The sequence below is a fragment of the Nesoenas mayeri genome (genome assembly GCF_963082525.1).
Source record: "Nesoenas mayeri genome assembly, chromosome: Z".
Taxonomy (NCBI): Eukaryota; Metazoa; Chordata; class Aves; order Columbiformes; family Columbidae; genus Nesoenas; species Nesoenas mayeri.
The window spans coordinates 75,252,125-75,266,022 of NC_137542.1; positions in this window are offsets into that span (position 1 = coordinate 75,252,125).

The following is a 13,898-nucleotide window of genomic DNA, read 5'->3' on the forward strand; positions in this document are numbered from 1 at the left end:
GAAGGGACCTCTGGAGATCATCCAGTCCAACCCACCTGCTCAAGCAGGGTCACCAGAGCAGGTCACACAGCATCGTGTCCAGGCAGGTTTGAATGTCTGCAGAGAAGGAGACTCCACAACCTCTCTGGGCAGCCTGGGCCAGGCTCTGCCACCTCAAAGGAAAGAAGCTTCTCCCCATATTCAGATGGAACCTCCTGTGTTTCAGTCTGTGCCAATTGCCCCTCATCCTGCCATTGGGCACCACTGACAGGTCCACCATTGAGATATTTATCAACACTGATGAGATCCCCTCTCAGCTTCTCTTCTCCAGCTGAACAGCCCCAGCTGTCTCAGTGTCTCCTCATCAGAAAGATGCTCCAGACCCCGTCAGCATCTTTGTGTTCCTCCACTGGACTCTCTCCAGTAATTCCTTGTGCTTCTTAAACTGGGGAGCCCAGAACTGGACACAGAACTGCAGATGTGGCCTCACCAGGGCAGAGCAGAGTGGGAGGAACAACCTCCCTCCACCTGCTGGTCACGCTTTTCCTAATGCACCCCAGGGACCATTGGCCTCTGGGCCACAAGGGCACATTGCTGGCTCATGGTCACTCTTTTGTCCACAGAACTCGCAGGTCCTTCTCTGCAGAGTCACTTTCCAGTGGGTTCATCCCTCACCTATACTGGTACCTGGGGTTGTTCCTCCCCAGGTGCAGGACCCTACACTTGCCCTTCTTGAACTTCATCAGGTTCTTCTCTGCCCAGCCCTCCAGCCTGTCCAGGTCTCATTGAATGGCAGCGCAGCCTCTGGTGTGTCAGCCCTTCCTCCCTGATCTCTGGGCAACCTGGAGGAGCTGTTCTTCATTCCCATTCCACCCCTACTGCTTCATACTTTTGGGGATTTTATTTCACATCAGCCAACTGGTGAGTGAAAGCAACTAGAAGAGGGGAGAGAATTCACAAAGGAGATCATCCTCTAAGTGATACTTTCTTACTAACAAAACGTGTAACCTCAAGCCAGTTGTTCAGTGTCATTCAAACATCAAATGTCAGACGTTTGCCTAGGGCAAACTGCTGAAGGGAATCTATGGTTTAAAATTTAAGGCAAAGAACCAGAAGATTAGCTTTCTGTGCTTGGCTTTGTTGATTTGGTCACTTACATGACAAGAAATGTGGCCTTTCTGCTATTTCTGACTGAGAAAACATTTAATTTGCTCTTGTCTGATCTGAAGGTGTAGGTCTCTGTTATTCTAGCAGTAATTGTGTCATAGTATGCTGGATATCTCTGGAAGGATGATTTTGAACTAGCAAGACAAATAGTATTTCCTATATTGCAGCTCAGAAGTATAAAATTAAAAAAAAAATCAACTGAACATCTTCTCTGGTGGTCCAGCTGTTAGAGTAAGGAATCACCAGAACTCAGCTGCTTCAGATATTATTTTTTCCCCCAAATATCTCCAAGATGGACCTTCTCACCTGAGTTTTCAAACCTGGTTCCCTTTTTTTTTAAATGTGATTGTAATAAATCAGCTTGTTCTATGGCTAAGATTGCAGCATAATCCGGTTACTGGAACAAAGGACTCTTGCCTAGGAGTGGGTTCTAATTCTTCAGTTCAACAAATCTCAGCAATTCTTAAGTCAGACCAGGTTTATCATATGCAGGGACAGGAGTTGGACTCTGATCCTTGTGGGTTCTTTCCAACTCAAGACATTCTGTGCTTCTATCAGTGTGGCAGGAATGAGCTGCCCGTATTTTAATTTCCAGAGAAGGTTCCCTGACAATTCAGTTAATATTCTTTACAAAGTCATAATCCCCCAAGTCCTACGAAGCACTTTACAAATATTTTTCTGAAGTTTTTATTTTAGCCTTTGTTTTAAATAGTTTCACCATATGTGACAAAGTGAGGCTCCCAAGTAGTATTCAACAGACCCATTTTAGGGGTCTGTTATATGTTCCAGAAAATATTTGGCATCTTCACTATTGCTACCTATCATTGAAAGCAATTGATACATTTCAAATCAGTGTTTTGTGAAATGCATTAACTTTTCTTTCCTCTTTTTACTTTTTGTAATACAGATATGCTGCATGTGCCTTCTACGGTGAATTCTGATAATCTGCTCCATAAGAGCAGTGAGAGAAGATTCGTTCTCAGAATATAAATGCTTTTATCGAACTGCATAAGTAAATTTAATACACAATACAAGATGATGGACTCAATCCAGACTTTTGATACCAGTGAGTATTTCGGTGAATGTAATGAACATAAAATTCCTTCTCATAAATGATGGAGTTAGTTTCATATTAGATATATACACAACTTGCTGTTAACTGAATGATTTATACGTGAGTGAAAGCTTAATATATAATTTTTCTGACACCTTATAATATGTTAACCTGCCTTGACTGATTTAGCTCATAGGGTACTCAAAGATTTATCTTGTATGTTATTTAAACTATTTTAGCAAGGCCCCCGGAAAAGCCTAAAAATGCACGTTGAAGTTAGTGTATTTAAGTTTAGTAAAAAACCTGAAAACCCTAAACAAACAAAAAGTCATCCTTTGCCTCCCCAAACATCTAACAGTTATTGCTACATTCAAATAAGGATTGGCCACTCTTCTGCTATTTCAATCTCTGCTTAAATGTGAAAGTTTACAAAGTTTTCTTTTAAAAATAACTAAGCAGAAATTTGCAGGAAAATTGGAGACTCCTCAAGTTCCAACTGGATGAGTAAAAATAAATATCTCCTTCATATATTTTGACACAGCAACTGGAAAATTCAGCAAATCAGCCACTAGCCCAGATGGAAAGAAGTTGCCAAGGACATTTTGCCATGTAGTTCTGGATCCTGTCCTTAAGGTAAAGCAATATTTTGTTTTGATTTGATTGCAGGGGAATAAGGAGAGACTTCTAGTTTAGAAGTTAGCTCTTAGGAAAGCCATCCCTCTCATAAAGTAGGTCCATATTTTCTGCAGAGACTAGAAAAATTCTGCAGCATAAGAACAATGTGGAAAAGGTGAGACAGAAGTAAAAGGCAGCAAATCTGAACAGTCTGTTCACTGAAATAACATATTCTGTTAATCGTTATATGAAAGATTTATGTGTAACCTCTTCTGACAGGAGTTTGAAATTTCCTTTGGAGTAAGAAACATTTGATAGAACTTATGAATCTTGATTTATGTGATCCTTGTGAATAGTTTCTCAAACAAAAGCCTACAACAGAGAAACCAGGGGGTTTTCAGACATTCGACATGTTTAAGACAAATGGTAAGCAAAACTTGTCTATTACATACTTGTTTTAGATCTTTGATGCCATTATGAATCTGAAGAAGGAAGAGGTAGCCAAACTAATAGAGAAACTCCATACCAAACCAGACATTGAAGATGGAGATAAAGAGGGGAAAACCTCTTCTTAAGGTAACTTGGCCTTTCTCCTTCATTACAATTTCTTGCCCTTGAGTTGTGTAATGAGAACAGTCTTTAAGGTCTTTCTAAAATCTGCAGAAACTCACCTTAATTGTCTTTTCATAATGTGGTCAGTTAATTTGTGTGTCAGGAGTGTCACAATTTGAAAATGCTTGGTGAGGTATTGCACTGAATTTGCTAGAGAGATAACAGGACTTAGGTGTGTTGCACATACAGAAGACATACTTGTTTTGATTCAACAAAAGGCAAAAAATTTTTGTTTCATTGTCACAGAGGCACCCCAAGGTTAGTTTAAGGGACAACAGGGTCCAAAACAACTTTTATTAAACCGGTGAGAAACAGGGTTTTAGTAAATACAGGTTCGGATATCAGTTGAGGAGAATTATTAAGGGGCAGCAACTAATACAACAGGCGGTCCACAGAGTGCATGCACATGGTTTCACCCAAAACAATGCCGGAGCCGTTCCTGAGTCCCGGAGAAGTACACACTTGCCTGAACATGGTGTGGGATTATTTTAAAGAGATACACGTACTTGTAGTGAGTACGGGAAGTGTACACTCGCGATTCTGCGAGGGTAAATTTATAATACACTCGCAATCCTGCGAGGGTTAATTTACTTACACGTGCAAATGTGCACGGAATATTACATGTGCTTATGTGGAAGCACGGTAGGAAAATACACTCGCAATTGTGCGAGGATTAATTTTACACGTGCTCATATTGAGCACGGAAAGTTACACGTGCATATGTGCATGGAAAGTATAAATATACTCGCAATCCTGCGAGAAGTTTTACTCACACCCGTGGCAGCAAGGCAAGCGGCGTCTCCATCCCGAGGGGGCTCTCGGCAGCAGCATCTCGCTCGTGCTCCGAGAGACCCGCGACAATGGGCGCAGTCTCGACGAGAGTCCCGTTTTTATAATGCCTGATCAGACCTGACTGTAGGCATTCTAGAAGCTTCTCTGCACCCCCACACTGGCTGTGGGTGCCCCTGAAGCCTCCAAACATCCCCCACACTGGCCACAGGTGCCCAGCAGCTCACTGGCACCTCCTCTCCTAATGGCCCTGGCCAGGGTGCTCTGGGGCCAAACAAAAGAAGCTGTTGGCCTCAAGTAGCAGAGAGAGAGGGAGATGTGCCTACTCCTTCCATACTGAAGGAGGGAGGGGGAGAGAGGAGGGTTTGCATTCTGCCACATTCATACATTATAAAAACCACCAATACCCTCTTCTTGAGGTGTAAAAGCAATGTGAATACAAAATGTATGGCCACATGTGTATACTGTGGCTGTGTAATCAGGAACACGGTTTCCAATTGGCTGTCACAAATTCCTAGATATACCAGAACATTTCTGGATTCCAGTGAACATTTTGAAACGTGATGTATGAAAGCACATGATCATTTTCTGTGTAGCACTAAATGTCCACAACAAAGGCTTTTAAGACACTGCCCATTTCCTGTAGTAACTCATGTTCTCCTCAGGTATGTTAAAACCCACATGAAAAGGAGGCCCAGGATTACAAGTGGGAGCACCCTGCTTTATGAGGAGAAACCACAGTTCGTTGGATGGCTTTTGACTGACATGTGGAAATTATGAGCATCATACTTTGGAATTTTTTGTCTTTGATCTACTTGACAGAAATCAGACCCAGTTGCCATGAGACAGTTGGTAAAGAGTCAAGCCAAGTGTGATTATCCAAATCTCGCAACAAACACAACAGGCTTTATATGAAGGCGCAACCCTTTCTTGATGGCCTGGCAGAGAACGTAGACAAAGGGGAGGTCAGTGTGTTATCTGGCAGAGAAATATGAGTCGGGTACGTCTGAGGTTCACAAGATTTAGTGCTTTGGATCTGGTGGTCCAAATATCAGTTGACATCACAAAAGGTGTCCAGTATTTTAATGAAACTAAAGTTGGTGTTGTTGCTGGTTTCCAGTGCGCTACAAACGAGGTAGGTGTAGCTCTGTATGTTGTATCTTGCTTTACTGAAATGTATCTGAGCTCTGTAGTTCTTGTTCATGTGAAATCTTCAAAAACTGTTGATAACTGATAAGAACAGGATAGTGGGCCAGCTGGAAGTTGTCTCCACTGAAGAATATATGTCACTCAACCTATGTAATGAATATATGGTTGCCTGTGGGCATTTTAATATTCGTTCTCGAATCATAGAATTACACATTAGTTTGGTTTGGAAGGGAATGGACCTTCCCAGCTCCCCCAGTGCCCCCCCTGCCATGAGCAGGGACATCTTCACCAGCTCAGGTTGCTCAGAGCCCAGTCCAGCCTGGCCTGGGATGTCTCCAGGGATGGCTCATCCACCACCTCTCTGGCCAACCTGGGACAGGCTCTCACTACCCTCAGTGTAAATAAAAAATTTCTTCCTCGTGTCCAGCCTGAATCTCCCCTCCATTAGTTTACAACGCTTCTGGAAGTCTTTTCTATGCGTATAGTGTGCTCTGCCTTGGTCTGAATATAACTGTTCAGCATCAGGATGAGTGACTTAAATTAGCCAGAATCCTGCTAAGTGAAGGTTCATATCACAGAATCACAGAATGTCAGGGGTTGGAAGGGACCTGGAAAGCTCATCCAGTGCAATCCCCCCATGGAGCAGGAACACCCAGATGAGGTTACACAGGAAGGTGTCCAGGCGGGTTGGAATGTCTGCAGAGAAGGAGACTCCACAACCCCCCTGGGCAGCCTGGGCCAGGCTCTGCCACCCTCACTGGGAAGAAGTGTCTTCTCATATTTAAGTGGAACCTCCTGTGTTCCAGTTTATACCCACTGCTCCTTGTCCTACCATTGGTTGTCACCAGAAGAGCCTGGCTCCATCCTCCTGACACTCACCCTTTCCATGTTGATCACCATGAACGAGTCACCCCTCAGTGTCCTCTTGTCCAGCTCCAGAGCCCCAGCTCCCTCAGCCTTTCCTCACACGGGAGATGCTCCACTCCCTTCAGCATCTTGGTGGCTGCGCTGGACTCTCTCCAGCAGTTCCCTGTCCTGCTGGAACTGAGGGGCCACAACTGGACACAATATTCCAGGTGTGGTCTCCCCAGGGCAGAGCAGAGGGGCAGGAGAACCTCTCTGACCTACTGACCACCCCCTTCTAACCCACCCCAGGTACCATTGGCTTCCTGGCCACAAGGGCCCAGTGCTGGCTCATGGTCACCCTGCTGTCCCCAGGAACCCCAGGTCCCTTTCCCCTACGCTGCTCTCTAACAGCTCATTCCCCAACTTACACTGGAACCTGGGGTTGTTCCTGCCCAGATTCAAGACTCTACACTTGCCCTTGTTCTATTTCATTCCATTTTCCCGCCCAGCTCTCCAGCCTGTCCAGGTCTCTGATGGCAGCACAGCCTTTGGCGTGTCAGCCACTCCTCACAGTATATCTCCAAAACTTCTAGGTAGTATCACACTTTCGTTTTTCCACTTCTAACACTACAGGGCGTCTTGTGTGAGACCATGAGAGGTGTTTGTTTTGATATCTGTGAGGTCACTCTACATGCTGACACTGTTCACTGTGGTAGTGAGCAAGTCATTACTACTGCGAGGAGAGTTCTGGATGCCTCTATTCTTACGGCACAGCCCAGGTTTATGGAGCTGTCTATCTGGTAGAAATACAGGTATGCAACAGAGTATCATATTTGAGATCACAGAATGATTTAGTTTGGAAAAGACCTTTAAGATCATCAGGTCCAACCAGAAACCTAACATGGCCAACAACAGAGTCGCAAACAGTCTTTTAACTATGTTTCCACATTCTCTTCCAAGAAACCACAATAATTCTGTTCTATGTCCTTTACATCAGGGATGCGAAGACTTTGTGTGAGGACAGGTTTTCATGCCAACGTTAGAAAAAGGTTAAATGGAAACAGCAAAATTTGGTGGGGAGGTGAATTGCCAGTACTTTTGGGAAAGTTTTGATATATTTTTTTTTTCTTTTTCCTCTCTTTCTGTCACTGTAAACATTCAGGAGAAGCAGCAATGCATATCCTAAATAACGAGAAAGAGTAGCAAAGAAATTTCAGGGTTTTTAATAAGTGATTTTTGGGCTATTTAAACATTAACTTCTATCCTTTGAATAACTGGATTTTCTTGGTAAAAGAAATTATTCCATGAAAGAGCCTGGAAAATATATTCCATGCTAGAAGAATTTATTGGTCACTAGGTACAGCTATTCAGATATCAATTTGTCTTAACTGTCTTAAAAGCAATTGGAAGACTTAAAACCTGCTTTAAAATTAATTCCAGACTACTACAGTGCTGGGTGGTGGGCAGGGAATCTGCCGGGTCTGTTGCATAAAAGTGCTTTAGCCTTGAGGGCTGAGGAAGATAAATGCAAGTAAGGATGAAACAGGAATGTGGAGAATTTTTTCACCTCAGTGACCTGGTGAGATGTATTGTTGACAAAGCAGGGGAGATCTGCAGCCTTAGTAGTGTGTTTCTAAGCAAATGTGGTTTTTTAAGTACAATTTTTATCAGAGTGCTTCTCAGCCAGGTTGTAAGTTCTAAGATCGCAAGATCCTGTTTGTATAAAATTTTCATCCTGTAGTAAATGCATTTCATAGAATCACAGAATCATTTTGGTTAGAAGAGACCTCAAGATGTTTGATTCCAACCATTAACCCACTCCTGGCATTTCCCCATGTCCCCAAGAACCTCATCTGTGTGTATTTTCAACCTCTCCAGGGATGGTGACTCCAGCACTGCCCTGGGCAGCCTGTTCCAATGCCCCACAGCCCTTTGGGGAAGAAATTGTTCCCCACATCCAACCTCAACCTCCCCTGGCGCAACTTGAGGCCGTTTCTGTGTGTCCCTGTGTCCCCTCAGCTCCTGTTCTCCAGCTGAACCCCCCAGGTCCCTCAGCCGCTCCCATCACACTTGTGCTCCAGCCCCTTCCCCAGCTCCGTTCCCTTCTCTCCACTCGCTCCAGCACCTCAAGGCCTTTCTTGGTGTGAGGGGCCCAAAACTGTCCCCGTGATTCAAGGTTTGGCTTCCCCAGGTCCCAGCACAGGGACGGTCACTGCCCTGGGCCTGCTGGCCACACCAGTGCTGGTACCAGCCAGGATGCTGGTGGCCTCTCGGCCACCTGGGCACACACTGGCTCATGTTCAGCCGCTGTCACCAACACCCCCAGGTCCTTTTCGGCCGCTCTTCTCTGACCCTGCAGCGTTCATGGGGTTGTTGTGACCCAAGTGCAGGATGCAGCACTTGGTCTTGTTGAACCTCATCTTTGTTCTGAAGCACTAGAGGACTCTGCTTTCTTGTGCCCAGAGGTTGCTGAAGGCAATTCACTGAGCATATGCCCTTTCGCCTGACCTGTGTTTGTAAACTGGAATCCAGTCCAGTCAGAAAATACAGTAATCGGAGAGGTCACCGTGATGTGAGGTACACAGGGCGGGCAGAGCTGCTGAAAGATGTCTTGCACGTGAAAGTGAAGCTACTTGTCACACATAAGAGAAATTTCTCTTGAGTGAGGAGCCACCATGGGAAAAACATCAAGAGACCTGTCTAGAGGGACTGTCTAACGCTGCCTGGCGGTGTTTTCAGTACTGGTGATCTCCTTCTTTTTTGTAACTTGATTTTATATAATAGTGTCCAGAACAAGAGGTTGGTGGGTTCTGTGATGTGCTGAAGAGGAAAAGGCAACATGTTTTTGAAGAATCCCAGTCGGCCAGAACTCCAGTGTTTGTGGTCAAGGAATAGCTACCCTGTAAATGAGCCATTTGGTAAGACAACTGGGTTTTTTCGTTTGTTTTCAACATGCAATTAAAAACAGACCACTGCAGGATGAAAGAGATTTGGGAATTCCCATTTTATTTGGTCCAAGTTTCTTCCTGTTGTCTCTTCACATCTTCAGTTCGGAACAAATAGTTTACTCCTCCTTTTTCTGGCAGCTTACTCCATTGTGCTCCAATGCCAGCAGAGGGTGCCAAAAATACGTGTTGCATCTTCTGCACATTAAGACTTTTCCATGTACACCAGATTCAGTTTCCATCATTTTAAATCACAGTCTTCCTTTGAAACAAGCTTAGATTAAAGAAAGAATTGGTCTTCAGCAGCAGCAGGCTGGAAAATTTGACACCAATTTGGATCTTTAAAAGGACGAAGAGTGCGAATCTGAGGAGCTTAAATGGCATTAAACCCTCTTGCCAGTCTTCAAACTACCTTTAAAATAATATGCTGCCCCTGAAACTTCATATTTTCAGTGTGGTACAGAGCCCTTTCTCTGGTATTATGGTTTGTTTGCGTGTCCCATTTCCCTCCTCTCAGTTTAAAAATGCACTTCAAGGGTTTTCTGTGACATTGTGACAGAAAGTTTACCAGTTTCATGGGGCGTGCTTGGAACTCCTCACATGGTAAAACTGTAAGAAATGTAATGCTGGAAGGGGCTTCTTTGCCAGAGTGGATTAATTTGGTAACTGCTATAATAATCAGTGATGAAATAGGAGATACTTAACTTTCAAAGTCTAAACTGGCAACTTCTTAAAAGAACAATTTACATATGTGTTTGTGTGGATGGGTTTTGAGTATTTTGGGTTTTTTTCCCTTTTTCCAAGTTTCCACGGAGCTTAAAACCATTTCATAAAGAGACACATTTTCCAAACATGGAAAAACAAAAAGTGTAAGCTTAGACTCGGTAGCATGTGTAATACACTGGGATGTCAGCATCAACTTACATAGCAATTTAATATCTGTATTCTGCAGAACTCTCCCTGTGGTTCCTTAACAAAACTGCTGTTGAATCTTCCTAAAACAGTGATCAAAAGCTGCAGGGAAATATCTCTGTCCCCATAAACTAGAGCTTAGAAGCAGTTCTATGGTGGCAGAGTCTCAGTTCACAGGCAGCAGCTCTTCAGGGGACTGAATACTTAGAAGGAGGGGATGACACTGCTATGAAGATGAGCAAATGGTGAAGGAAAGACCTATATATCTTCAGTTGAATGTAAAGCTCCTGTATCATCAGACTAAATATCAATATGTGATGGGAGTGGCTGAGGGACCTGGGGGGTTCAGCTGGAGAACAGGAGCTGAGGGGACACAGGGACACACAGAAACGGCCTCAAGTTGTGCCAGGGGAGGTTGAGGTTGGATCTGGGAACAATTTCTTCCCCAAAGGGCTGTGGGGCATTGGAACAGGCTGCCCAGGGCAGTGCTGGAGTCACCATCCCTGGAGGGGTTGAAAATACACAGAGATGAGTTTCTTGGGGACATGGGGTAGTGGTGGACCTGGCAGTGGTAGGTAGCAGTTGGACTCGATCATCTTAAAGGTCTTTTCCAACCTAAACGATTCTATGATTCTAAATGTCACATTAGCCCAGAATATTGTTTTTGACAGCAGCTGAAAGTGAGTGCTTGAGGAAGAGAAAGAATAGAGCAAGCTGGTGTAATCTTACCCATTTTTTTTTCTCACAACCACTTTCAGGGGCTTCCTGGGGCCGAAGTGATTTCTGGATTAATTTAGTAAGTCTCACTGGATTTCTTTATGGTGTTTCTCAGTCTCCCTCTCAAACATCAGCATCCAGAGAACCGGCCAGGACTTCCACAGATCAAGATGTGGGAAGAACGTCCTCTCTTTGTGTCTCTAATCTGCCTCCTGATAGCTCCAAATGGTGCTTCCTTCTATCATAAACAACAACAGGCACATTTTGATCTTTATCCACCATGTCTGTGTCACTTTAATTTTTAGCCCTCCCCACTACATGGCTGCTCTTTCCTGAAGAATCCCAGCTTGCCGAGCAAGTTTCTTTGCATGGAAGCCAGTTCAGAGCTCTGGTCACCTGTGTCCCCCTTCTCTGAACCTTTTCTGCTTTTATAATAAAACAACCACAACTGCACATGGTATCCAAGATGCAAGATTTCACTGGACATAATGTTTGGTTTTCTGTTCCTTTCCTAACAGGTACTAAAACCTGACTTCTCTTTTTGACTGCTGCTGAGCACTGAACACTTTTGTAACTTATTTAAAACAGCTCCAAGATCTCAAACTGAGTTGTAATGAGCATTTTAGGTCTTGTTACATACGAAACATAATTTTCCCCATATCCTTTTCTATCCAAGTTCAATTTTGTTTGGCATTTTATTGCCAGTTTACTTTATCACACCAGATCTTTCCGCAGTTCTTTGGAGACCTGAGGTCCAGTGCTGGTAACCAGACTTTTCCACAGTGTGTCTTTGATCACTGGCAGATTTTTGCCCAGGGATCCTTACGACGCAAATTCTCATCCTTGGCAAGTTGTGGCCGAAACACATAAGCACAAAGGCTTGAGGGAGGGAATTCCACCTCTGGATAACTTCCTAGATAAGTTATAATCACTTCTGTTTCATGTTGCGGGATACACTGCCCAGTTTTGTCCTCACACGGATTCCTCAAAAAACGAGGAAGGAAATGAAAAGTTTTTAGAGCGTTACATTGAATACACACACAGCGTTAACATGTTGCAATGGCTGCATGATCACCTACTAAAAAAGAAACAAAAATAGCACTAATTTGACTTGTGGGATTGTTGTTGCCTGTATCTTGTCTGCAGTCACTGATGTCTGTGTCAAAAATATACATTAAAAAAATCAGTTATTTAGGACTCTAATGACGGTTTTTAGCTTGCCTAATTCACAACTTTCTTTTAACCTAGGAAGCAGCTCTCTTCGTTGTTGCAGAAATTCTTGTTAAACTGGGCAGGTTTTGTCTTCTCAGCAAGAAGATGTGTTCTTTCATTTCCAAACTCGAATCCTCCGCGCTCTTGAAGACTGAAGGCTTGCAGTTACAGGTAAGCTTTCTACCTTAAGGCAGATATAGAAAATCACAACTAATTTTGGAAAGGCTGCTGGACAGGTGCAGAACCTCCTGGGGCTTGTGTTATATTGTTGTCTACACGGATTGTTTCAGACAGCTTTAGATGAGCTGGAAGTATGAAAATTAGAAAACACGCTTTAGGCGTAGCCCTTTTGTAATTAATAGTGTATATTAGCAGCTAGGTCTCTTCAGGAAGGTCACTTATCTTCCACAAAATGAAAAAAACAATGTAGCTAACAGCTGGTTGCACAAAAAGAGCTGGTTCTCTGTGCCATAACGGACTGTGGATTTAATCTGGATCGTGGTTAATCTGGATCTAATGAGCTTCACTTTCCTTCTGCAGTTGGTTTGAAGGTACCTTTGATAGAGTCCACTCAAAGCAGCAACCAGATACCTCCACAGTGGGAACAAAGAGGTAAGAAGTCATCTAACCCTTTTCTTCAAGATTTTTCTCATGTTAGAAGTTCTTAAATAGACATTCTGATGCTTTTTAGAACTTGAAGCAAGAATAAACCAAAACCTCATCTGGATACAACGCTGGGGTGGTATAGGCCTCGATTAAGTTACAACCCCAGCCCCTCCACCCATCACTGATTAAGTAAATTTATTGCTGTCTTGTGGTATAAGGCGGATGGAATGGGTGACATGACTATATGCATCTTTCGCAATCTCAAATACCAAAAAAAAAGTGAATTAAAGGATTTAGGCATTACAAAAGCTTAGTAATTACCTATTGCGTGCACATCAGCACTGCAGGACAACGGCATTGTGCACCTGAGCAGTTCCCTCACACCCCAGCCTTACAATGTGGCTCTCTCCTAAATGGGTTAAGGCTCAAACATCTTCGCTTTGCATTTGATATCGGTGTCACAGGTCTTGAAGAGTTAAAGCTAAACACAGATGCAAAACTCCTGCCTAAAACGTCTGGAGAACTTTTCAGGGCTGAGGTAGAGTTGTAACTACTAACAGGGCACAGTAGTTAACAAAATTCTAGCCATATTTTATCATACCATAAACAGTTTAGATCTAGGACATGTCCTAAAAATGACTCTCACCCTCTTCTGACATATGTGAGATATTTAATCCCTTCAACCAGTTCAGCAACTGCCCAAGTCACAGTTCAGGTAGGCGTTAAGAATACAAACAGCATCTTCAGCAACAGATACCAGTTTTAAACACTTTATTCAGAATTACTCTGGAACAACACCTCCTATCATTCAAGTCACTGTGCAGTTGTGATGCAGAAACCACTGATCTGCCACAGGCCATTAGGAAAAAAAGCTTCAGGAGTAGCATGGCTTTATTGGAAATAAATCATGCTAAAAACTGATCCTTAACAGGTACAAAAAAATTCAACAGATAAGGAAAATAGAAGAAAGATGAGATGCAATATTAAGACCAACACGTGAACTGAAGACTGGCATGAAAGATTATACAAAAACGGCAATGAGGAATAATAACGCAGCACTAAAGGCGGGAGTACAGGGCAGACGAGTTACAATACATCCTGCTTCAGTATTTCTTGTCCAGGTACTTGCTTCAAATACCATAAAGTAACAGAAGGCAAAAAGCACCACACATGACTAAGCAGGTTTCTCAGAGGAGTAAAACAGGAGGGATTTACTCCCAGCAGATTGAAAAATCCATAATTCAGAGGCCACATTATGTGGGACAAAGCATCATTAAGCCCTGAACACATAATTC